We start from the raw sequence: 26,550 nt of genomic DNA on the forward strand, positions 1-26,550 counted from the left end.
CCCTATGTTTAGTATATCAATGCAAAACAGCATGGAATCCAGCCATCAGTTTGGAAAGTTTCTTATAACTCTGAGATTCTTTTTATTCTGTTGCTATTTCTTAAATACTTGCCTGAAATTATAGCAAGCCCTGGATTTCAGAATATGATAAAGGAAGAAAGTATTTTAGGCTCTTGCTATATTCAGTGAAGGAGTCAGAGGAGGCTGTCTGGGGAGTAATGGAAAAGAAGCTTGTATAAATGGGAGGGGGAAGGCAGAGTGTGCAAGTCTTCAATAATGAATCAAAGGAATTCCAGCTTGATTGTTAGTTAGCTGCAGGCAAAGAGTTAAAAAAAAAACTCCCCTTCTGCTTGAGACACTAACCCTCAGATAACTTCTTGCCACTATTCCCCTGATAACCTAGTAAACATACAATGTTGACTGTTGTATAATGCTTCTTACAGTAAAAATGACTCTTGGGCCATGAGGAACTGTAAATTAACTATAAAGAACTGTTGAGGATGCCATAATTTGGACTTCCCTAAATGTGGTGACTTTTATACCTGGCATATTTTTGCAAGGACCTTGGAAGCTATGCCTGTGAGGTTGTTACGAGAGCAATTTGCCCCAGCTAGGGCATGTTGCAATAACTGATGCAGATCAACCAGTTTCTTCTGCAAGACGATAATATGAAAGCACTTCAGAATGAGTCGAGTGCTGGAGGAGAAAGTGCTGGTAGGATTCATGGTAGATTAGAGAAAAGGGGTGTTGGGATGCATGGGTGATTAAAGAGAAGAGATATTGGAGGCATAGAATAAAGTTAGATTCTCATAAGATAACAAGAGCCTAGATTAGGATGGTGGTAACAGAAAAAATACAACAAAAGAGACATTTAAGAGATCGCTTGAAGAAAAAAATAATAACATCAAATGAGAAGATAAAATCAAAAAATGTGAAAAGGGATTCCAACATTTCTAACTTGAGACATGAGCCTGAGGGAGGAGTCACTGACAGAGAAGGACAAGTAAGAAGGGAGAGTTTCTCGTGAAGAATCAGTTCACTTCAATTTCTATCTTTGTTTACGATAATGACAGAGGCTTCAACTATAGCCATTGTATGGACAACTGCATGGACCAGACTACTTGACTGCAGACATAGCCACCTTTGTAAATGGTGGTGAAACCATGAGAGTGGATGAAGTCTTCAAGACATTGAATACATAGAGAGAACAACCCAGGCTTAAGCATTTAATATTGCAAGAATACCCAGAATTGAGTATTGCAAAGAGAAAGCCTAGCAGAAAAACTTAGCCCTAGGAAAAGAGCAATAATGTAAATGTAAACTATAGGAGAGAAAGTTTGAAGTTGTAGTGGTCAAAGTTATCATAGAGGTTGAAGAAGACAGCTAGAAAGAGATGAAGAGGGACCTTTGAGAAAGAAAAGCCAATACTATAGAATAGAAGCAACATGTCAATTGAAACCACACACATAGATCACTCTCTCCCCAAATTATGTGGCAGGACAAGGGAGAGAGAAATAGAATGATACGTAGTAAAGGCAGCCAGATAGAGCAAAGTTCACTTTAATATGTGGTAGAACTATATTTAAGGCTGATTCATGGAAATTTTTTAATTATTGGAGAGGAATTGGGTGATCATCAATCAATTGGACAATCAGAAAAAAACATTTATTGATGAATACTGTGAATTAAGCAATGTTCTACGTACTGGAAGTATACAAATATGACATTATTGCCTCTACAAGTAGCTTACGGTAGGATGGGAAGACTGGCAGTGTATATAAATTAGAAATAAGGAGGCAAGTGTTACCTACGAAAGAGATAACTGGGGGGGCAGGGAGGGGCATGTCTGAGGCAAGGCTTTGCATTGCAGATGATATCAAAGGTGAGTTTGTAAGGATAGGTAGGAGTTGTATAGACAAACAAGTGAAAGCAAGCTAGCTAGGCAGACATCACATGTGTGCAAAAGAACAGGGGTGTGGGAAAGCTGGAAATTTTGAAAAACACCAATAGTTTTGTATAGGTGGCACATAAGATGGAAACTAGGGAGTTTAAATCAACAGTGAAAGTCAAATAACAAAAGCCCTGATTGGTCAAACTATAGAGTATGATTTTGTTCTGAAAGCATTGGGGATGCACTGAAGGATTTAGAGCAGAGGAATAATACTGCCTTTTAAAGAGATTTTCAGCAAACACTATGTTAGCTTCCTATCACCACCACAGCAAATTACCTCAAACTTAGTGGTCTAAAAAACACAAATATATTATCTTACAGTTTGGGAGGCCAGAAGTCTGAAATTCATCTCACTAGGCTAAAATCAAGGTGACAGCAGTGCTGTGCTCCTTTTTGGAACCCTAGGGTAGAAATCTGTTTTTCTTGCCTTTTCTAGTTTCTTGGGATCTTCCTATATTCCTTGGCTCATGGTCCCCTTCCATCTTCAAAGCCATCACTGGTCTTTTGAGTCATTCTCACATCACATCACTCTGACATTGTCCCTTCTACCTCCCTCTTCCCATTTAAGGACCCTTGTGATTGCGTTGGGCCCACCCCGGATAATCCAGGATAATCTCTCATCTCAAAATCTTAAATTTAATCAGATCTGAAAAGACCCTGTTGCTACATAAAGTACATATTCACGGGTTCAGGGATTAGGATATTGTCATCTTTGGGAGGTCATTATTCAGCTTATCACAAATGACATTGTTCTACATTTTTTATTTATTTTAATATCTGGCTTAACATAAGGCAACTTGATTCTCATATCTGTTTCTGCATCCAATCTGTTGCAATATCATACATCAGACAGCTTCTGGAAAACTCCTATATATTTGTGAAATAATGAGAGCAAAAAGGTAAATAATGCCCAAGTATTACAATAAAAATAATTTTGATCTTATTAACTGCCTGAAAGGGTCTCAGGAACTGGGGATCCCAGGCCACACTTTGAAAACGAGGCATACTAGCGCTTTACAGGCTACCAGATTCTACATATTACATAACTTATATAATTCAAAGAACTGTTGAAATAAGATAAAAGACCTTTTTATTATTTCCTCTAATAATCAGTGGTTTTTTTCCCTTTGAATATAAGGTTAAAATTATATTTTACTGCCCATCATCATTGACTGTTTATACTGAAAAAATATATATTCTTATAAATTCTATTATAGAAATGTATCATTTGTACCAATTAGGAAAGACCTCCCTCCTAAATCCTATATGTACAGTATTTTTTCAATTCTTTTCAAAGCAATATACAGATAAAGGCTTTTGAGAAATGTACAATTTGAAAACTGGATTTTAACACCAGTGTATTAAAAAACAACTGAAATCACAGCTATTCTTAAGGGTTTCCTCGAATTACTCAACTCTGAAAATATGAGTGAAACTCAGTAGGCAAAGGTCTGGAAAAGGGAGAGAATGTGAAGGAAGGCAGTCTGTCTCCATGGAATATACATTTGCCAGTGATAATGGGAAAACAAAGGCCATTGTCATTTTTCCCCTAGTCTAACTTAAAGAACTGACAAACGAGAAAACAGCAATTCAGAATCTTTCACCATCCCAAGGGCCCCTCTGCCCTAATGTAGGAAGTAATAAAAGCTTAGGGTTTCCAGGAGAATACATATTAGCCAAAATATCACATTTCAAAAATAACTAAAGCATTATTTGCAAAATTAACTACTAGAGGTTCTAATTACAAATAACAACTGGCTTTTTCATTCCTTGATGCAATTTGTCCCCCTTTCTGACTATCTATTAAAAATACCAAAAAAAAAAGAGAGAGAGGGACAGAGAGAGATGAAAGCCAACAAAAATTAAGATTGATCATCAACCTATTTACAGGAACCAGGAGAACTTTTCCATAACTATACCTTGCCTATATCACTGATCAAACTTATTGAGAAACACAACTTATGACTTATGAATACTTTGCTAACTAGAAATAATAAACTGCCCAGTATAAGAAGATATATGGAAGATACACTCTCAGTCCCTCACTTAAAAATGCAGGGACTATACAAACTAAGTAAAAATGAGCAGTCACTCCATATTAAGTGAACATTGTATTTTGAAGCAGCAATAGTTGTGCTCCTTATATATTATATTTATATTTATATATAATATAGATTATATTTCTATAGGCAGAGACTAGATCTTAATTCCAACTGCAAAAGCTCAAAAACAGAAAAGGGAGCCCTATGTTGTCATTTGCTTCTGGGATAATGTAGACCCTACTACTAAAGTACTTTGGATAAAAACAAATAAAGAGCAAGCCCAAGTAACTAGACAGGTTTACATTGGTTTCTCGTGTCATTATCTTTTAAGCAGAACTGGTAATAGAATACCCCACACTTCATTCAGTCCAGCAAAAATAGATACTGGGATACTGAGAATTAGGCTCATAACTGCATAGTCACCTGATTTCTGAGGGGAATTTATGTGGAATTCAACTAGCATCAAGTTTGCTAAGTGTAATCCAAACACTTTGACTATTTATAAACAGCCTATGGAGAAAGAGCTCTCCTATTCCAGAGATCATGTTGAAAGCACGGTTTTTCAATGCATGTAGACATGAGTTTTAATCCTAGCTGCTTTACTCTCAGCCAATGGAAATAATAATCCTTAATGCATGGAAATATCCTGCACAGTATCTAAGTTGGAATTAATAATTGACAATAGCTATACTCAATAAGAGACAGCTATTATTATAAGAAAGAATAAGGGGAAGAAAATTAGAATAGGCTTAAGCAAAAATACTGAAGAACAAGTATAAAAGTACAACATATTAAAAGTGGAAGAAAAATGCATACTTTTAAAAATGATTAACTATAGGAACTGGAGGAGAATGTTTAAACATAATTTCTCCTCCTAAAAACAAGTCACAATCTCTATGAAAAAGAAACTAAAATCTACAGGAGAAACAAAATGAAGTTAAAAATAAAGATGACTAAAGAAGATCTAAAGAATAAAAATTAAATGTTGGTTTTAAAGGTATGTTAAGAAAAATAGAAGTAAAACATTATTTTACTTAAAATAAAAAATTATAGAATACTGAGGAAAATAGAAAAAGAGGTGAATGCAAACTTAAAATGATCTCACATAATGCAGAAGGGGAAGATTAAGAAATAAATTAAAAGGATGAGAAAAACAGAAGGAAAAAATGGCGATTTAAACTAAAAATTCTTGATTTTTCCAAGAAAATATTTAAGAATGATTAGTAAAAAATGCAATTTATCAAAGACAGGTATGAAGTAAACATTTCAGAGCTGAGCCAAACCAACATATAAAGAAAACACACCACTTGCATTCTCTTTCTGAGGAAATTACTCAAGAAGGTATTCTAACCATGAGGAAATTAAATCAGAATAAGGATTTCAAGAGAGAAAAGATAAGGAGATAAAGACACAGCAGCCAAGTGTGTACAGAGCAGGGAGATGTCCAGCCCAGGAGGTGGAAGCTCCACAGAGACCACATGCCCTGCGGTGCCGGCTCACGACCCAGCAGCCCAGCTGAGTGCATGCTGACCAGAGAGGCAGCTCCCTGGAGAGGCCCAAGACCCAAGGCAATCACACACACAAGTCACTAGTGGCCAACCAAGCAGACACTGATGTAGCCATACCAAATTGGCAACCCCAGCAACATCCTAGCCAGACAATCATGTCAAACCAGTCAGACAATCGTGTCAAAGCAGTAGACGGTGACACCCATGCCACAATGACCAAACATCAAAGGAAAGATACCAGAAATATGAAAAATCAAGAAAGCACACCACCAAAGGGTAATAACTCTCAAGCTCTAGATCCTATAGAACAAGAAGCCCTTGAAATGTCTGACAAGGAATTTCAAGTGATAATTCTAAGGAAACTGAATGAGATACAAGAAAACTCAGCTAGACAACATGATGAAACAAGGAAAAGTATACAGGACCTGAAAGAAGAAATGTACAAGGAAATCAATGCTCTGAAAAAGAATGTAGCAGAGCTTGCTGAGCTGAAGAATTCATTCAACAAAATAAAAAACACAACAGAGAGTTTAACCAGCAGGCTTGCAGAAGTAGAAGAGAGAACTTCAGACCTTGAAGATGGGCTGTTTAAATAACACAGGCAGACAAAAAAAAGGAAAAAAGAATTAAAAGCACTGAAGAAAATCTAAGAGAGATATTGGACAACCTTACGCGCTCAAATATCTGAATCATGGGTATTCCAGAAGGGGAGGAAAAAGGAGATTGTACTGAAAACATATTCAACAAAATAGTGGCAGAAAACTTCCCAGTTATTTGAAAAGACACTGATCTTCAGAGGAGAGGAGAGGAGAGGAGATCCCCAAACATAATCAACCCAAAAAGGTCTTCTCCAAGACATGTTATAGTCAAATTGGTAAAACTCAAAGACAAAGAGAGAATCTTAAAAGCTGCAAGAGAGAAGCATCAAATCACATATAAGGGAGTCCCAATCAGACTAACATCAGTCTTTTCATCACAAACCCTAAAAGCCAGAAAGGAATGGGATGATATATTCAAAATACTAAAAGACAGAGATTGCCAGCCAAGAATACTCTACCCCACAAGGTTATCCTTCCAAAATGAAGGGCAAATAGTATATTTCTCAGACAAACAAAAACTGCAGGAGTTCACTACCACACAACCAGCCTTACAAGAAATTCTCAAGGGAGTACTGGGTTTGGTACCTGAAAAACAACTACCACTGCCATTAAAACCCAAGAAAAATCAAAACCCACTAGTATAATAAAAATGGCATCTATGAAGAGAAAACAAACAAACAAACAAAAGGCTATCTACAACCCAAGGAACCAACAAATACAGAAAACAAACAGTAAATCAGAAAGAAAGGAACAAAAGACACTTAAGACATCCAAACAAAAATCAATAAAATGCTAGGATTAAATCAACAATTTTCAATAACAACTCTTAATGTAAAGGGCTTAAATTCCATAATCAAAAGACACAGACTGGCTGACTGGATTAAAAAGGAGGTACCACCTTTATGCTGCCTTCAAGAGACCCACCTCACCCATAAAGACCCACATAAACTAAGAGTGAAAGGATGGAAAAAGATATACCATGGAAACAGAAATAAAAAACAAGCTGGAGTAGCTATCCTTATACCTGATAAAATAGACTTTAAACTAAAAACCATGAAAAGAGATAATGAGGGCCACTACATAATGATAAAAGGATTGATCCATCAAGAAGACATAACAATCATAAATACATACACACCCAATGTTGGAGCAGCCAGATTTATAAAAGAAATTCTATTAGACCTAAAGAAGGAAATAGACACTAATACCATAATAGCAGTGGACCTGAACACCCCACTGTCAATATTGGACAGATTATCTAGGCAAAGAATCAGCAGAGAAACACAAGATCTAAACAACACACTGGACCAATTGGACTTGGCAGATATCTATAGAACATTCCATCCAACAACCTCAGAATCTTCATTCTTCTCATAAGCACATAGTTCATTCTCCAGGATAGATCACATAATAGGTCACAAATCAAGTCTCAACAAATTCAAAAAAATTGGAATTATACCATCTATTTTTTCAGACTACAATGGATTAAAATTAGAAATCAATAACAAATGAAATTCTGGAAACTATACAAACACATAGAAATTAAACAGCATTCTATTTAATGACATGTGGGTCCAAGAAGAAATCAAATAGGAAATCAAAAAATTTATTGAAACTAATGAAAATAGTGATACATCATACCAAAACCTGTGAGATACTTCAAAAGCAGTACTAAGGGGGAAATTTATCTCATTAAATGCTTACTTCAGAAGAATGGAAAGATGGCAAGTGAACAACCTAACACTTCACCTTAAAGAACTAGAAAAACAAGAACAATCCAAACCCAAAGTTAGCAGACAGAAAGAAATCATTAAGATCAGAGCAGAATTTAATGAAATTGAAACCCAAAAAACAATACAAAAGATCAATGAATCAAAAAGTTGGTTTTTTGGAAAGATAAATAAAATTGACAAACCATTAGCACAACTAACTAAAAAAAGAAGAGAGAAGATCCAAATGACAAAAATTAGAACTGAAAAAGGTGATATTACAACTGATACATCTGAAATACAAGGAATCATTCGAGACTACTATAAACAACTATATGCCAACAAATTGGAAAATCTGGAGGAAATGGATAAATTTCTGGACAAACACAAGCGACCAAAACTGAGCCAAGAAGATGTAGAAAATCTGAACAGACCAATAACAATAAAGGAGATTGAAGCTGTTATCAGAAGGCTCCCAACAAAGAAAAGCCCAGGACCAGATGGATGCACAGCAGAATTTTACCAAACATTCAAAGAGGAATTGACACCAATTTTTTACAAACTTCCAAAAGATTGAAACAGACGCAAAACTTCCATACTCATTCTATGAAGCAAACATCATCCTAATACTAAAACCAGGTAAAGATACAATTAAAAAAGAAAACTACAGGCTGATATTCTTGATGAATATACATGCAAAAATCCTCAGTAAAATACTAGCAAACAGAATACGGCAACACATACGTAAAATTATACACCATACTCAAGTGGGATTCATCCCAGGGATGCAAGGTTGGTTCAACATATGCAAATCAATAAATGTGATACACCATATTAATAAAATCAAATACAAGGACCATATGATCATCTCTATAGATGCTGAAAAAGCTTTTGATAAAGTTCAGCACTCATTCATTACAAAGACCCTCTATAAGTTAGGTATAGAGGGAAAGTATCTCAACATAATTAAAGCCATATATGATAAACCCACTGCCAATATCATCCTGAATGGGGAAAAGCTGAAAGCTTTTCCTTTCAGAATACTAACTAGACAAGGATGCCCATTCTCACCACTCCTATTCAACATAGTGTTGGAAGTACTAGCCAGAGTAATCAGAGAAGAGAAGGAAATAAAGGGCATCCAGATTGGAAAAGATGAAGTCAAACTGTCCCTCTTTGCAGATAACATGATCCTATATATTGAACAGCCTAAAGCCTCTACAAAAAAAGTCTTGGAGTTGATAAATGATTTCAGCAAAGTAGCAGGATACAAAATCAACACACGAAAATCAGTAGCATTTCTATTCTCCAATAGTGAACATGCAGAACGAGAAATCAAGAAAGCTTACCCATTTACAATAGCCACCAAAAAAATAAAATACTTAGGAATTGAATTAACCAAGGAGGTGAAAAATCTCTATAATGAGAACTACAAACCACTGCTGAGAGAAATTAGAGAGGATACAAGAAGATGGAAAGATATCCCATGCTCTTGGATTGAAAGAATCAACATTGTGAAAATGTCCATACTACCCAAGGTGATATACAAATTCAATGCAATCCCCATCAAAATTCCAATGACATTTTTCTCAGAAATGGGAAAAACTATCCAGACATTTATATGGAATAACAAAAGACCATGCATAGCCAAAGCAATTCTGAGCAAAAAAAAAAAATAAAGCTGGAGGCATAACACTACCTGACTTTAAACTCTACTACAAAGCTATAATAACCAAAACAGCATCGTACTGGCATAAAAACAGACACACTGATCAATGGAATAGAATAGACCAGAAATCAACCCACACACCTACATCCATCTGATCTTTGACAAAGGCACCAAGCCTATTCACTGGAGAAGGGACTGCCTCTTCAGCACATCGTGCTGGGATAACTGGATATCAATATGCAGGAGAATGAAACTAGACCCATACCTCTCACCATATACTAAAATCAACTCAAAACGAATTAAAGGATTAAATATACACCCTGAAGCAATAAAACTTCTTAAAGAAAACATAGGAGAAACACTTCAGGAAGTAGGACTGGACACAGACTTCATGAATACAACCCCAAAAGCACAGGCAACCAAAGGAAAAATAAACAAATGGGATTATATCAAACTAAAAAGCTTCTGCACAGCAAAAGAAACAATTAACAGAATTAAAAGACAACCAACAGAGTGGGAGAAAATATTTGCAAAATATACATCTGACAAAGGATTAATATCCAGAATACACAAGGAACTCAAACAATTTAACAAGAAAAAAACAAGCAACCCAATTAAAAAATGGGCAGACGAGCTAAATAGGCATTTCTCAAAGGAAGATATACAAATGGCCAACAGACATATGAAAAAATGCTCAACATCACTCAGCATCCGGGAAATGCAAATCAAAACCACATTGAGATACCATCTAACCCCAGTTAGGATGGCTATAATCCAAAAGACTGTGAATGATAAATGCTGGCGAGGTTGCGGAGAAAAAGGAACTCTCATACATTGTTGGTGGGACTGCAAAATGGTGCAGCCTCTATGGAAAATGGTATGGAGGTTCCTCAAACAATTGCAGATAGATCTACCATATGACCCAGCTATCCCACTGCTGGGAATATACCCAGAGGAATGGAAATCATCAAGTCGAAGGTATTCCTGTTCCCCAATGTTCATTGCAGCACTCTCTGCAATAGCCAAAAGTTGGAACCAGCCCAAATGTCCATCATCAGATGAGTGGATACGGAAAATGTGGTATATCTACACAATGGAATACTACTCAGCTATAAAAAAGAATGAAATACTGCCATTTGCAACCACATGGATGGACCTAGAGAGAATTATATTAAGTGAAACAAGTCAGGCACAGAAAGGGAAATACCACATGTTCTAACTTATTGGTGAGAGCTAAAAATAAATAAATAAATACACAAATAACCTGGCGGGGGAGGAAAGAAGATATAACAATTACAATTCCTTGAAGTTGATACAACAAGTGAACAGATAGGAGATTGTTGGGAGGGAGGGGGGAGAGAGAGGAGGGAGGGAGGTTTTGGTAATGGGCCGCAATGATCAACCACATTGTATATGGACAAAATTTTAAAAATTAATTAATTAATTAATTAATTAATTAAATAAAAATAAAAAATTCTAAATGCAAAACTCTTTTAATAAAAATAAATTAATTAATTAATGGTGATGACTATACTCCAAAACATGTATAATCAATTACGTTTCAATTAAAAAAAAGAAAGACATGCTGATGCAGGGACTAAGATCCTACTGAAAGATCAAAGAACTGTAAAATCTATACACAAGACAAAAAGCCACTACCTGAGCACTGGAGAGTAAACAAAAGCAGACAGAGTCTGACACGGAGCACATGTTAAAGGCGGGGGATGGGGGGTGAGGGAAGCTATAAAAACTAAGTTCCCAGATTTTGTGGCTTTTAGACTCAGGCTAAGCGTCGTTGACATATTCATCAGAATCAACAGGCAACTTTCTTTCTTATAGATACACATTCAGAGAATCAAAACATTTTTCTGATTAGGTCTCATTAACCAAGATGAAGTTATCCCTGATCCAGAACATCTTTCAAACTAAAATATATTAATATCTAATACTTAATACATGGGCAGTATGATTGTAACTTCTCTCAAAGAGAACATAATTACAAACTTTTGTGGGATATTTCTACCAAAACAAAAACAAACAAACAAAAAAGGGTGGGCTATCACTGCTTTTTATTTCTTTATCCTGAGATAAACAGAAAATTTAAAAATAGCCAACACAATTATCACAATTTCAGTTATTGTTTTTAATCAGAAAGAGCATAATTATTCCTCAATTTAATTGATGGTTGAAAATATTACAACTAAATGTCTAGTTACAGTTTATGCTCAGAAAGATTCAGTGATAGTAATTACCAAAAAAAATCACCAAGAAAATGTCAAATAACCCCCATCTCCAGAAAGGTTTCTGTCAAGATTATACTTATCATAACGTTTCAGTGTTACACAGATATCTTTAAGCAACATTTCCTTACTGCTCAAACAAATTAAAGGAAGTGTTTAACATATGAAGAATAATTAGATTACCTAAGATGTTCCATCAGAGGAAAGGTAAGTCTGTAAAAATCTAATTGCTTTCTAAAAAGCATTATAGTAAAATCACAATATGTGTGTTTTATAAGCAACATTTGAAGAAGTAAACCACTTTATAATATGACAGATGTAATAAAAAAAACCTTAAAACTTTATATAAAACCATTTACAATGTCTCATTTCTTTGCATCATCAGATATCAGCATTTATCACTAAAAACAGTTTTAAGTCATTTTACAAACAATTTATCCAAAGTATAAAGTGATATAATTATCTCTTAGGTACATTTTGCAATAAAGTGAACCTTTTTATGGTCTCCGAGAGATAAAAAGAAAACATTCACATTAGAACATTTTACCTGATTTATTATAATGGAAGATTATACACGCAAGTTCATTTGATAAATCAAATCCAATTATAAAATACTATAGAGGAAAACAATTCATGCCATTTCACATGGTTTGAATAACTACATTTCATTGCTTTTTGAAAAATATATATATATTTTGAGTTGTTAAATATTTTCCCCAGAAGTTCAGTTGTCTGTTCCTACCTACACACTGGGTTTCTCTCTTTAGTAACTGAAATTATGTCACAACAAGAAGGGCAGCTGTGATAGAGAATTATAAGGAAAATTTCAACTGCCTTTAGTCCACCAATAACACAGGCTTTCCAACACACTTCCACGTGAAGATTTAGAAGCAAAGCTAAAGAATCTTTCTGTTCCCAGAATGCATTCTCATAGTATTCTCCACTATTGCTGTTGGTACAGTAGTGAAGAATTGCTCTAAAGGAGCAATTACAGGGGGCAAACATTTCTAATACTACTGATATGCAGAATTGTTTAACATACTCAGTAGCACAACAGAATTATCTGAGATGCTTTTTAAGACAGATTCCTAAACCACACCCCAGACTTACAAAATCAGAATTTCCAGCATGGCTCCTATATACTTATGTTTTTTAAAAGAAGATTTTTCATTTGTTCTGATGTGCAGCCAGGTCTGGAAACCACCGGTATACAACATCCCTGCAACACAAATCCAACTCTCAAGAAACCTATTAAGATGTCAACTGACATTTACTTACAGTTTTTATTCTTTGTCACTTCGTAGCTACTGTATTTTTAATTTGTGTAAAAATATTCCTATCTCCCTAACAGAGGTAGAAATATTAAAATCAAAATGTTTAGTTTCATTCTAATTCAACACATTATCCTTGGGCAAGCATAACTTCATGGTCAAAAATCCAAAACAACAAAATTGAATCCAAAGTGGAATGTTTGTGTCTTTGTTGTATATTTTGAATCTGAAATATGGCTCTAAAATCATGTATAGAATCATCCAGTTTGAATATGGTGACACATTGTCAGAATTTTTCTTTCCTCCTCTTGGAAAGCCCAAAAAGGAACAAAAAAAAAACAAGAATAGAAATAGAAATTCTTCCTTTAGCTATATCTAAAATACGGGTAAGAAGAACAAACATAAACATACAATTTCCTGAAAGCAAAAAGAATAATGAAACATTATCATTATTAAAAGGTGCAAGAAAGAAAAAAAAAAGAGTTCCGAATCTATACAGCATGTCAAATGTGAGGCCATTCTCCAGGGAAAAAACAGGCCCAGAGCAATCAACATCAATGCATAGCTGTGTAAAGCTGTAAAAATCCAAAAATAATGAACGAATATATTAGGAATACAGGGGAAAATCAAGTTACTTATTGGAGAAAAAGAAAATCAGTCTGAACTCAAAGCATCTCTGTGGTATCATTCACCATTTAACAAAACAGTGGAGCAATTACAAAAATTGTAACCCAAGAATATAAACACAGCCAAGTGTTTATTTGAATATAAAGGCAACATTCAATGAATTTCTAATACGGAGAGAAATGTCATTCTCCATTCCCAATTCTTTCTATTTAAAGTTAGCTCCACTAGTGTCAAAATCCTCCTCAATCTCTTTGCCTCCTCAATCTCTCCTTAGCTTAATAAATGTGATGGAATTAGGATCTGTACATCATGCCCCAGCCCCTTCTTCTCTATCATTACTCTTGACAGTTGCCTGAGTACTGAAAGTATGACATCTCACTTGGTCTCAACCATGTATCAGGTCTAATTCAGCATTCCCTAATGTGGACATGTTTGACATTTGAGGAGGCATAAATCTTCATGTATTATAGGACTTTAAAACCTTTTTCCCACCCACTAAGTGCCAAAAGTACTTCCTAATTATTGGGACAACCAAAAGTGCCCACTCACATTTCCAAGTACAAGCTATAGGGAGGAAACTTCTCCCAGTTGTAAACAACTGGCTTGAAGAAAAGGCTCTTTCACAGAAGAGTCATGTGATTCTCCAGCCAACTCATGACCAGGGGTGATATACCTGTCTAATTCTTGGATTCAGTATGAAGAAGCCCACGTGTCTTCAGATAATAATAGATAACAGTTAACATTCATTGAGAATGATAAATGTTCTCAATACAGGCACAATGCCAAGAATTTTAGAGATATAAAATATCAAATCCCAAAAGTGGCCTCTAAATTAAATACCGCTATCTTCCCCACAGCATAGTAGAGGCACAAAGAGATGCAATTCTATCACCTAATACATGAGCAAGGACCATTGGAAAAAAAGAGTCAGATATAGGGAAGTAAAATATTACACTCAGATTATCTTTTCTGATACAGCCAGGAAGTGGCTTTAAACTCAGGTAATATTTTAATAAGTACAGACCAAGAGGGTTCTTGACCTCTGCAAAACTAGTAAAGAAGCAAACATGGAAGTCATGTGGTGGTTTGGAAGCCAAGTGAGGAAAGTTTTCTGATGATGAAGGAAAAGATGAACCATGTCAAAAGCTGCTGATAAGCAAGTAAAATAAGGACTGAGAATTAACCACAGGTGCATGGAGGTTACCAACGACCTTGGGAAGACAGTTTCAGTGGAGTGGCCTTTGTGTGTCAAGGACAAAAGTATAATTGGAGTGGGCTCTTAAGACAATTTGGGAGACTACAGATGCCTCTTTTTGAAGAGTTTTGCTATAACAAAGAGCAGAAAAATAAGGTTGTAGTTGATGGCAGGAGAGGGAGTCATAAGGGGTCTTTTTAAAGATGGAAGATATAACAGTATCATATTTTTAATTGCATATTTTTATGCTGATGGGAATAATCCAATTGAAAGGGAAAAAATAATAATGGAGAACAGAGGGACAAAGACTGGAGCACAGCCCTTTACCAGGTAAGAGCTGCATGAGGAATGAGGTTGGTCTTAGATTGGAACAGGGATAGTTAACCCATGTTACCTGAAGGGAAGACAAAGTATAAATTTTGTAGGTAGGTAAATTGGATGGGAGAGACTTGGGAAAATTCTCTGATTGCTTTTCTTTTCTCAGTGAAATATGAAGCAAATTTATAACTGAAAGGGAGGCTAGGTGGGGAGGTAATGCAAATTTAACATATCTAGTGTTGAACTATTTATTTTTCACCCCTGTATTAGAGTTTGCTGTATTACAAAATACCCCAAAACATACTGGCTTAAAACAAGCATCATTTGATGTGGGTAGAATTGTGTCCGTCCAAAAAAGATAACATTGAGGCCCTAACCTCCAGTGCCTGTGAATGTGACCTTATTTAGAAATAGACCTTTGAAAATCTTATTAGTTAAGCTGTGGTCAAACTGGACGAGGGTGGACCCTAAATCTAGTAACTGATATTCTTATAAGAAGACCACACAAAGACACAAGGAAAAAGTCTATGTGACGATGGAGGCAGAGACTAGAATGATGTTGATACAAGTTAAGGAATGCCAAGAATTGCCAGCAGCCAGCAGGAGCTAAGAAGAGACAGAGGAGGAGTCTTCCCTTGAACTTTCAGTGGGAGCATGTCCCTGCCGATACTTTAATTGCAGACTTCTAGCTTTTAGAACTGTGAGACAGTGACTTAAACTCGTGACTGAACTCATGGTTCTGTGTGTCAGCTGTGTAGTTCTTCTGGTCCAGGCCAGCTTTCCTGATCTCTACTGAGCCTCTCACGCAGCTGTGTGGATGTTTGGCAAGTAGATGGCCTTATGCATCTGTAGCCAGTTAAGCTTTCCCACATGTCTGGAGGTTGGCAGTCTGTCAGGATGCCTCAAGTCTCAAGGCGTAAGAAAAGAGACTCTATTTCTTGATGCAATGTCACATTACAAGAGAGTACATTCGAGAGGAAAAAGAATCTGTGCCCATTTTTATAATCCTCCACAATGCCTAAATCTGATCTACCTGCAGCCTTCCCCCATCTCAATGGACAGCAACTCCATTCTTCCTTGTATTCAGGCCAAAACCCTGTAAGTCATCTTTGACCACTTTCTTTCTCACACATGCAAAACTATTGGCAAACTATCAGCAAAGCCTGTTGGCTCCACTTTTAAACCAAACCCAGAATCCATCATCTCTCATACCTTCACTGCTGGGATCCTGGCCTAAGCCACCATCATCTCTCACCTGGATTACTACAATAACTTCCCAAAAGGTCTTTCTGCTTCTACTTTCACCTTCCTATCACCTATTATTCTCAGGTGATCCTTGAGATCACCTATGTGACCTACGATCACATCCATAGTGATCCTTCTAAAACATAAGTCAGATCACATCACTTTTCTCCTTAAAACCAAGAAATTTTACTCAAAATAAGAGCCTACATCCTTGAAATGGTCCACAAGGCCTCACATGATCTGGCTGCCTTCTCTCTGACCTCACTCAGCCCGTTCCAGTCACACTAGAGTATTCATTGTCTTTGAACAAGCCACTTTTTAGGGACTCTGTTTTCAGTACTCTTTCCACCCAGAATACTCTTGTCCCATATATCTGTTCACTAACTCCCCAATCTTCTTCAAGTCTTTGGTCAAATGTCACCTACTCAACAACCTCACCTGGACCACTGTAATACTCCATCCAACCTGCCCTCCCTTATTCAGAACTCCAATCTCACTTACCCTGCTCTCTTTTTTTTAAAGAGAGCACTTAAAACCTTCTAAACTTTTACTTATTTGTTAGCCTCATTTAGTCTGTCTATTTCCCCAAAATAAAAAGCAAGTTCCACAAAGGCATACATTTCTGTCAGTTTTGTTCACTAATGTTTCCCAATGTCAGATGATTGTCAAAGAATTAGAAAAGGGCAAGAGAGGATTCCTGGGTGTCCTTTCAGTGGAATGCTGCACATGATCTAGTAAACCCTCAAGGGATTTTCAGATTTTGTTGAGATGTGCACCTTTGATTGTCTTTGATTGATTCTGTAGGGATAAAACTTATTAAAGAACTGATAGTAATACAATTGTCTCCTTCCATAGTAATGCAAATGATTTCTATGGACAGCAACATAAATGTATTTTATTCACTATATCTTACAGCGCCATGATTAATTAATGAGTTAGATAAAATATTTGACATAAGTTATCCTGTGCCTATCAATGTTATGTTTTTACCTTTTTGAAAAGTAGTCTTTAGCCCTTTTGCAAGTTATCCACTGGGATTCCCAGCTAGACTGACCTGATGGAGCTGGGTAAACTGTGCTGACAGAGAAGCGTACTTCATGAGCTGTTTAAACCCAGGCACATCTTTTCTTGGGTTCCACAGTGAATCCCAAGGGGCAATAAAAGTTAAATTTGCTGACAGTTTCTCTAAGATTTTTTGTCTCATCTCTACTGATTTTGTGTTTTGTTTTTGTTACAGGTTTGTGGACAGCCAATAAGTTATCCTCCGTTGGTGGCAGCAATGATTGAGAATTCAGTTTATAGTCTAACCATTTGATGAATTCTCTCGACAAATCATGTCAACCCATTTTCTCTGTTGAGTGAGAGATAAGAAAGAATCTGATTTGTTAGTCTTTTTTGTTTGCATGTCTGTTCGTCTATTTGTAAATACAAATCAATTAGGATTCATACTCACTGAGAAAAAGAAAACTCTTTGGGATCTAGACCAGGGAGTTTTGGTTTTTCCTGTTTACTTTTGCCCTGTAGCTGTCATACAACTTAAGCTATCAGCTCTCTATATGCCTGTGTGTCTGTATGTCTCTGTGTCTGTAATTGAGAAAAGTCTTGACCTCTTGTTATATGAATACAAAATGTTTTTCTACCTCCAGAAAATATTAATAATTTCAATTACAATGTCCCTTAAAGGAGCTCCATTCTAATTGGCTTACAGAGATAGCTATCAACACAGCCTAAGCAACTGTCATCTCTAATATTCCCACAGTTCACAAATCAGTAAGGAAATAGAACTTATAATAATTTAAATGTGCTTGATATTTATGAAAAAAAAATTCCCTTATGGAAACTACTAGCTCAGAAGTATTTTAAGAATCTAAGATCACATAACTAAGGTTTAATTACATGGATTTGATAATTTAGGGTTTGTTTTTTTTTAACAGAAATAGAGTTATGTCTTCTCTCTAATTGATCAGACTTAAGAATAATACAAATAAATATTTTATTTTTTATCAGAGTTAGGTTGTTTCCTCATGAGAAAGTTAGTTAATATGAACTTCCTAATATTACTCCTACATTATAGTTAAGAAACATTAAAAAAATTTTGTATGAAACTAATTTGAATCACTCTGGCAAACTTTTTATATCAACAGTAGTTATGATTTATAATGTATCAGTTTAAACATAATTTCTAAGATCTTTGGGTAACTTAAAATCTTGAATCAATCTTAAAATGAGCTAGTTAGTGGATAATTTTTGGATACCTACGTAATCTCTAAGTAAGACAGAATACTAAAACATTGGTTACTCACCATAATTTTGTTTGTATACTATTAATTATTTTTATCCACTGTAGAGTGGCTATATATCCTTGTGTCATGTTAATCAGCATGTTCATTTTTGGCATTTTAACATGTAAAGGTATTAAGTGTGGCTAAAGAAAGTTGGGTAATGTATGTTCATAGTCATTGTCTCCTAAAATGCTCATGTGTGATGGTTGTTAGCTGCCTACCTCTCAGTTTCTCTGTGCAATAAAAGTTAAATACTTTGATTAAAATTTATAAGATTGTGGGTAGTTGAGACTGTACTAGGCAATACTGATAGAGAACTACAACTAAATATGCATTTTTATTATTCTAGAGAAAAAAAAGTATCTTTGTCCAAAGTAGAATGTCAGGTTGTCCAAGAATATGAAAGTACACAATAAAGAATGAATGTTATAAAAACGAATTTTATTTGCCTTGGTTTATAATATCTTGGTTTATAATACGAGTCTGAAATACATATATATATATGTATACACACAAACACATATAATGTATTAAACTTTTAGCAAGTTGTACTCAGTTTTGATGAGTTTATTTCTTTGTTTTTCTGTTTAGCAGCTTCACCTACAATTTGAAAGATTATTCTTTACCTCTCATAAATCTGTCCAGATAACAGAGATTCTATTTCTTACCAGAATAATTTTCTGTGCTTTATATTGGCCAATATACTTGGTTAATTAAATAAGAAAACAAAACACTAGGAATAAAATATTCTCACTTGTGAAAGAGCTAAGTTTCTTACATTCCTGTTACTTTCCTTTATATTTATTTTAATATCTTTTATTTCACTTTGGTTAAATAGAAAACCAACTGTTGCTTCTCAGGCATGTATCTCCTCTGACAGCTCTTTATTTTACCTTCCCAAGATCATATCCTACATTTAAAATAAAATAAAACCTTTAGGATATCTTTTACAAATAAAACTGTCTTGAACATTTCTCATAGAGCCCCTGAAAAATTATAAAGATTTGTTCTTTCATCTAATAAAAAAACGGATGCATTGACCCCTGTGGCCTTAACACTCTTCTCAGGTTGACCAAACTTTAGACAGCCTTCTTCCTAACGCTAGGCCCCTGACCTCCCTTATCTTGGACATTTACTATAGATAACTTGGAATTGTAAATTCTTTCTCTGCCCCTTTGAGATGTAAATCTTTTTTAAAGCCTCTTGACAGTTTTACAACCCAGGACTCTTTCACAAAGACCTGGGAGCCAAGCCTTTGAGATGTAATCATCAAGGAAGATAGGCCCCTACCTCCCAGTCTCTGAGAGAGGGTACGAGCCTAACCTCGGTGAGATGGCTTGCTCCAAGCTGTGAAATTACAGTCTGTCATAAAGGTATGAGAAAGTTTAGTTTTCCTTTGGAAAAGACCAATTAGTAAATAAAAGTGGCCTAAGATGTCCCCCATCCCAGCTCTTAAAAATGCTCGCTTGTTTTGTTTCAGCAGAGTTGAATTAAGATTTTAGGTCCCTCCTATTCCAATAAATAGCCTTGAATATAGTCTTTCTTGCCTGTTTAACTCTGTCCAGTGCAATTTTTGCTTTGAAAAAATTACCTTAAACACTTTAATCATAAATATATGAATTATTTAATACTATAAATAATTAGGTTTGCTTCGTGTGTTTCATATTTCTTCACTAGATCCAATATAGAAAGAGCTACACTGGAAGCATTGTTAGATCAAAAGAGACACTCAGTCTTCCTTAACTAAGTTTACATAAGTAAAATTCCACTAACATAAACATTTCAGAAACTGCATGTTTTATGGAAAGACCTAGATTTGTCAATATTCTCACTGTCCATATTTTTTTAAAACTCAGGGGAAACATTGACGAAACTCCTATGAAATAATATATACTATACCACAAGAAATTTTACTGTCCTCCACCCCAATATCATTGATTATACTAGAATAAATTAATCACAGCTATTCAGTTTTTGACATCTATAGATGGTTTGTTTTACTCCAGTGCTGGCCTGAAAGCACTACTGTAAGACCCTAATTAGAGTTTGTGTCTTCAAAAAAGGACAGACTCATGTAAAAACGCAGCCTCACGTAAGACTACAGAAGGTTAACTACTGATACTTTAAGAACTAGGTTCTTGGTCACAGGGTTCCAAACTGACATCACTTAGACAACTTTCAGAAAGTACCTGGACTGCCACAGAATGTCTGGGACTCTTTTTAACTAAGAAACAGATGGCTTTGTGAAAACATCTGCTGACCCAAGATGCAGAAAAACAAGAGTTAATTACCTTTAACACACAATTTAGCAAATTCTGCTTTTGAAAACTGAAATGAAATATTTTTACTTGGAATCTATTTCTTCCTCTACTCCCCTCCACCAAATTCACAATTACTGTAACTGAGCCTCCTTTCTTTTTATGACATTAACAGTAGTTATTTGTACATGTTCAATAAAAATATTCCTCCTTTTTACCAGGACAGAACTGGACAAATCAATGATATATCAAAGTATTATATGTGAGAATGATTCTCATTTAATCAAACATGGCAAACCACTTGTTAAGGAGCAAGTATGACTTTATACATGGATCCAAAGCCTACAAAGTCCCTCCAGGAAAACTGGCTCAGAGTGAGAAAGGAAGGTCGTTTGCTGGCAGACCAGGAACCTTAACAAAATTTTGAAGACCTCAAGAAGAAATTCACCCAAATTTATAGGTACTATAGGTAAAATCTGACAGAGTTTCATCAGTTTGGATTTCCAATATTGGGATAGAACAAATAGTAAATGCTTTTAGAAGTTCAATCCGAGATTTGAAAACTTCAAGACAGAAGTTAATTCTGTGGCCTTAGTGGTTTCACAATACTGGCTAGGTCTAGCTTTGCAAAGTAAACTCAAAGAGGCCTATATGGCTAAATAACAGTCTTCCAGCACCCAGTGTTAATAATCAGGTAAAATTGTAATGAGACCAGCCTTTCTGGGATCACAAGCAGCAAAGGATAAGACTGCCAGAAAAATTGCCAAAGACTTGAAAAAATAGCAAAAGAGAATACTGAGCGTCCTTTCAGTGGAATGTTGGTCATTTGTCTAATAGATTCTCCAGGGATATCTGATTCCATGTGATGTGAACTTTGTCTTTGATTGACTAGACTATTTTACGACTCTGTAGGAATAGAAGTTAACTTGCAGAAAACTGATAATAATGCAAATATTTTCATCCAGTAGCGATTCAAATTATTCCCTTTCATAAAGATGCAAACTAATTTTGCCTGATAGGGAATATAAATCTCTGTAAGTCAAATTCTATTTTGAATCCATTTTAACATCTTACGGGTTCCTTCATTAATTAAAGAGTTAAATCAAATCTTTAGCAGGTGTTCCATTTTAAAATTTATATGAGTCATGATTTTACCTTTTTGAAAATTATACTTTGTCACCATGAGCCTATAACTTATGTAAATAAAGAACAAAAAGAGAAATATAGTTTAATTAAACTGAATCAGATGCTAGGAATCATAATAATAGCTACTGTTTATTAAAAGCCTGTGTGTACCAAATATATACTAATGCCAATATTTTGGTAGTCTTTCAAATGACCCTGCATTATTATTATTATTATCATCCTCACTTTTTAGATGAGGAAATGTGTTATCTGCCCAAAATAACAGAACTGGTAAATTAAGATCCAGGATTCAAACTCAGTTCTGGCTGATTTCAAATCTGTTCCCACTAGCAGTGCTGCCGGCCAAACTCTTAATCTCTCTGGATGTTAGCTTTCCACCTCTTATTTAATGGCAACCTTTTAAGGTCCCACATGTTTTTAGTCACAGTACATTTCCCAGATATAAGCATTAATTCACTCAAGTGATTTTCTCTTCTGCATATGTATTCAATATATTAATAGGCAAATTAAAACTAAAGAGTCAAGACATAAAAATAATACAACCAATTAAAGTAATCGAAGAAAACCTGCTGAAGGAATTAGTAAATCATCCAGTTAAAACACTTCTTTGGATACCCTATTGCTAATGGGCACATCTCAAATAGGGAGCCACCTGAAAACTTGTTACAAATGAAGTCTCCTCCCACCCCATTCTTAGTGAATCAGAAATTCTGGGATTGGAGATCATCAGTCAGTTCTAACAACCCCTGCAAGTGATTCTGATGCATACTTATATTTGAAAACTGTTACTCTGTATGGATCTCTGAAGTTCTTAAGTAAACAAAGAAAATTTTCCCTTCTATTGAATGTCCTTTTTTTAAAATCTTGACATTTTAGTAATAGACATGTGACTCTGAGCTAGGACCAACTCTCTGCTGACCTCTCCTCACTTATGCATGGTAGTATGTTTCAAGACTTGCATAGTAATGTTCTGTCGTCCCTACAGCCCAGGAGCGAAATGTCCCCTCAAAGGCAGGAGGATTAATATTTGCCAGGGGAAGGACTAAGGGAAGTAAAATAGAGAGTCCAAATGGAAAATACTGAATTTTTGGAAAGTCTTTCCAAAGGTCCTTCACTGCCTCCTAGAACCTATTTCCTTGAGCGTCTATGAAATTTGATTTTTTGTTAAAGCCACTCTTGCCTACAACATGAATGAAATTTTCTACTTGGGTTTTAGGAGGGGAAACCTTGACCTTTCCTACTCCATCATATTATGAAAAGTAAAATTAAATGGCATGATGAAGAGAGGAATTTATTTCATATTTAATAATTAAAGTCATCAAGATGATCAATTGAAACTGTGCAGCATATTAGGTGGCAAGTGTGAAAAGGCATTGTCCTTCAGATTAAAGTGCCATCTTTATTACAAAGTAAGCATTTTAAAAAAGAACTTTTACAACTCAAATAGCATCTCTCTTATTCCCTTATGGCCACAAAAATGAGACATTTGTCCTTTGTTGTGAATAATTTCCAAGTGAAAGATTCACAGGAGGGGTGAGAATAGCACAGCTCCCAAAGATCTTAAAAGAGAAGATTGATTCATCTTTTGACATTTTGGTTTCTTGTGTATTTATTAAAAATTATACCATTTTAGTGGAATAAATTTTACAAATGTCAACCACAAGCATTTTCACATTTCTCAAAAGCCGTTTCCACACATCAGCTGGTTTCTTATTCACACCTGCAGTCCAGATACAGCGTGAGGAGTGTGCACTTCAGAGTCGCTGTCTCCACTAAACTTGCATCAAAGAAGATTTAATGTCTGCCAGCACTCAGATTCAAGATTTCTCTTTGTTGTCACACTACTTTCTATCTCATGTGTTCTCTCACAAATGAATGTTATTCATTGCTATTTTTAATTTTCCTATTTTATACTTAATTAGATTTCTACAGTATTCATTTCTGAAAAATATCTTCTGAATTTCATAAAGTTCTCTTCCAATAATCTTTAAATTAGCCACAGTAAATAATTGACTCCCCCAAATTTTTTTCAGCATGTGTTAATCAGAAAAGGGCTTTATTTAATCTAAATGTGAGACTGAAATTTTATGGTGTTCCTATCTCTGTCATTCATAAGTAAAATGATGTTATCACTGGATCTCAAAAGATGTCATTTATTAACAATATTGAAAAGCTACATATTTCCGTGACTTTGTTTTATTTCTGTCTTGTCTGTTTGTTGTTTGTATGTTAATTGCCACCTCTACAAAGAAATAATTTTAAAACACTGGATTGGAGTTTGACATATATTTCTTGGATTTTATGGGTTATTAGAATAGACATAAAGAATGGTAGGTGCCTCCCTTTGGTGATTTTTCCAAGAAGTTCTTATTTGCATAGCAGTGGGCAATGAAATGTAGCAATTTTGAAATTAGAGATTCTTGGGTTCTAATTCTAGTTCTTTCTCTTATACAAATTGAACAACAATAAGAAAAATGCTTAATCTCCAGTGCTTGCATATAGCAAGCCTGATAGCAAGCGAAAAATAATTTTAGGGTGTCTGACTGAGACATATGACTCATAGACCTGCAGAGTGATTCAGATGATCTGGCTGGTCCCTTTTTGTCCTCACCACTCAGAGGCTGCATTCTCAATTAAAACTGAGAGAAAAAATATAAACGTATTCTTCCCTGGTTATAAAGAACTGTTTTTACATCAAAAATGTGGGAGTAACCATGCTCCATTGGTAGGAGGATAGTAGTGTAAGAACAGAAATAATACAACTCCAACAGTAGTGAATACTTATTTCATCAGTATTTTAGGCATCAATTTCTTAAAGAGGTGCACTTCATTGTAAAATCAATGCATTCCTGTGGGTCACAGATTTTTTTAAGTTATAATTTAACTATGAATTTCTTAGAACAGAAAAATTAGAAGGAGAAAAAAGTAAAGAAAGAGGGAGAGGAAAGGCGAGGGAAGGAGAGAAGAAATTTTAAAAAGAACAAAGAGTTAAATATCATCGTTAAAGGGACCTAGAATTGAAATATGGTATTTAAAACAAACCAAACTGTTTTCAAAACAGAACACCATAGCCAAGAACTCATACTGGAACGATATCTGGGTATACTGTAATAACATAGCAAAGGCTCTGAAAAGTCCTGCAATAAAGAAATTTGTCTAGATTTTTTAGCCTAAGATTTCCAAAACTTCTTTAATCATAGAATCATTTTTTTCTTGAAGTACCTCTAGACACTTTGCTGAACTAGCTTTCTAAATAAGAACATTTGGAAATTGCTAACGTAAAGTAATCATTGGGTGTACCTGAAAACCTATGGCCAAGTCTTCAAACATCTGAATTCCCACAGATTATCACACTTGGAGCCCCATTATCTATCTTCATATTTTATAGCCCAAACAGACACTATTTTATTGAATGATTATGTTAGACATTCATGCATTTTTGTTTAGGTGTCTCTTCTCAATTAATCAAAATCTTAGTCATCCCTAGAACTCAGCTAAAATGCCTTACCTGATACTCCTGATTGGAATTAATAATTTCACTCTCTAGGATCCCACAATATTGTCGGTTTTTATTTTTATTACAGATTTTTGTTTGACTTCTGAAATTCTCTTTTCAGAATTACCTCATAATATATGTATTAAATAAAATAATATAGTTCTTACATCATACCACCTCATACCACAATCACGTATAATTTGCCTCCAAAAGTAAGCTTCAACCCTTCATGAATCTTTAAATCTTCTATTAAATTCTACAGAATGCTTTACAAAGAGTTGACACACATATTTTTCCTGTTTGCGTTAGATGACGACCCAGAACTGAGACATTATTTGAAGCTACTCTAGGAAAGAGGAAATTGCACTTTTTCCTATATTCCCTTCATCCCCCAGTGAAACTCACACTTACCAGACTAAACTTAAGACAAAAAGATAAAACAACATATTTTACCCTCTGATATTAAAATATCATGGAGAAAGATCTATTTGTAGTTTAATGATTTCTGAGAACTCAGTCATATGCATCTTATTACCACATAATTTGGGCATTTCAATACAGCCAGAGTGAAGATTGTAGTAAAGCTAACAAATGTATTCAAATAAATGATAAAAGTTAGTGTGCATAATTCAAACCAAAATACATTAACAGAGGGTTTTTATTGGCCTGTATCATCAGGAGAATTTCTCTGCACTTAGATTATTTGCATTAACACAGTTTTAGGAAAATTAATCTACAGATAATGTTTTATTTTAAATCAAGCGTGGAAAGAATCCTACATTTCTCCCTTACTACCTTTATTGTCTTAGGTTCCATTTCATAGGAAAAGATTCCTCAATAAACTGGAGTTAAAACTTTGGTGAGACAGGATCTCACCAAAGAGCTCATTAAATGCTTTCCTACAGATAAACACATAAATGCCAGGAACTAGAAAACTCTTCTTACTTCTTGAAGAAATCAGCTTTAGCTTCCTTCTATTGCTGTCCACACTCCT

The sequence above is a fragment of the Cynocephalus volans genome, chromosome 6, assembly GCF_027409185.1.
Source record: "Cynocephalus volans isolate mCynVol1 chromosome 6, mCynVol1.pri, whole genome shotgun sequence".
Taxonomy (NCBI): domain Eukaryota; kingdom Metazoa; phylum Chordata; class Mammalia; order Dermoptera; family Cynocephalidae; genus Cynocephalus; species Cynocephalus volans.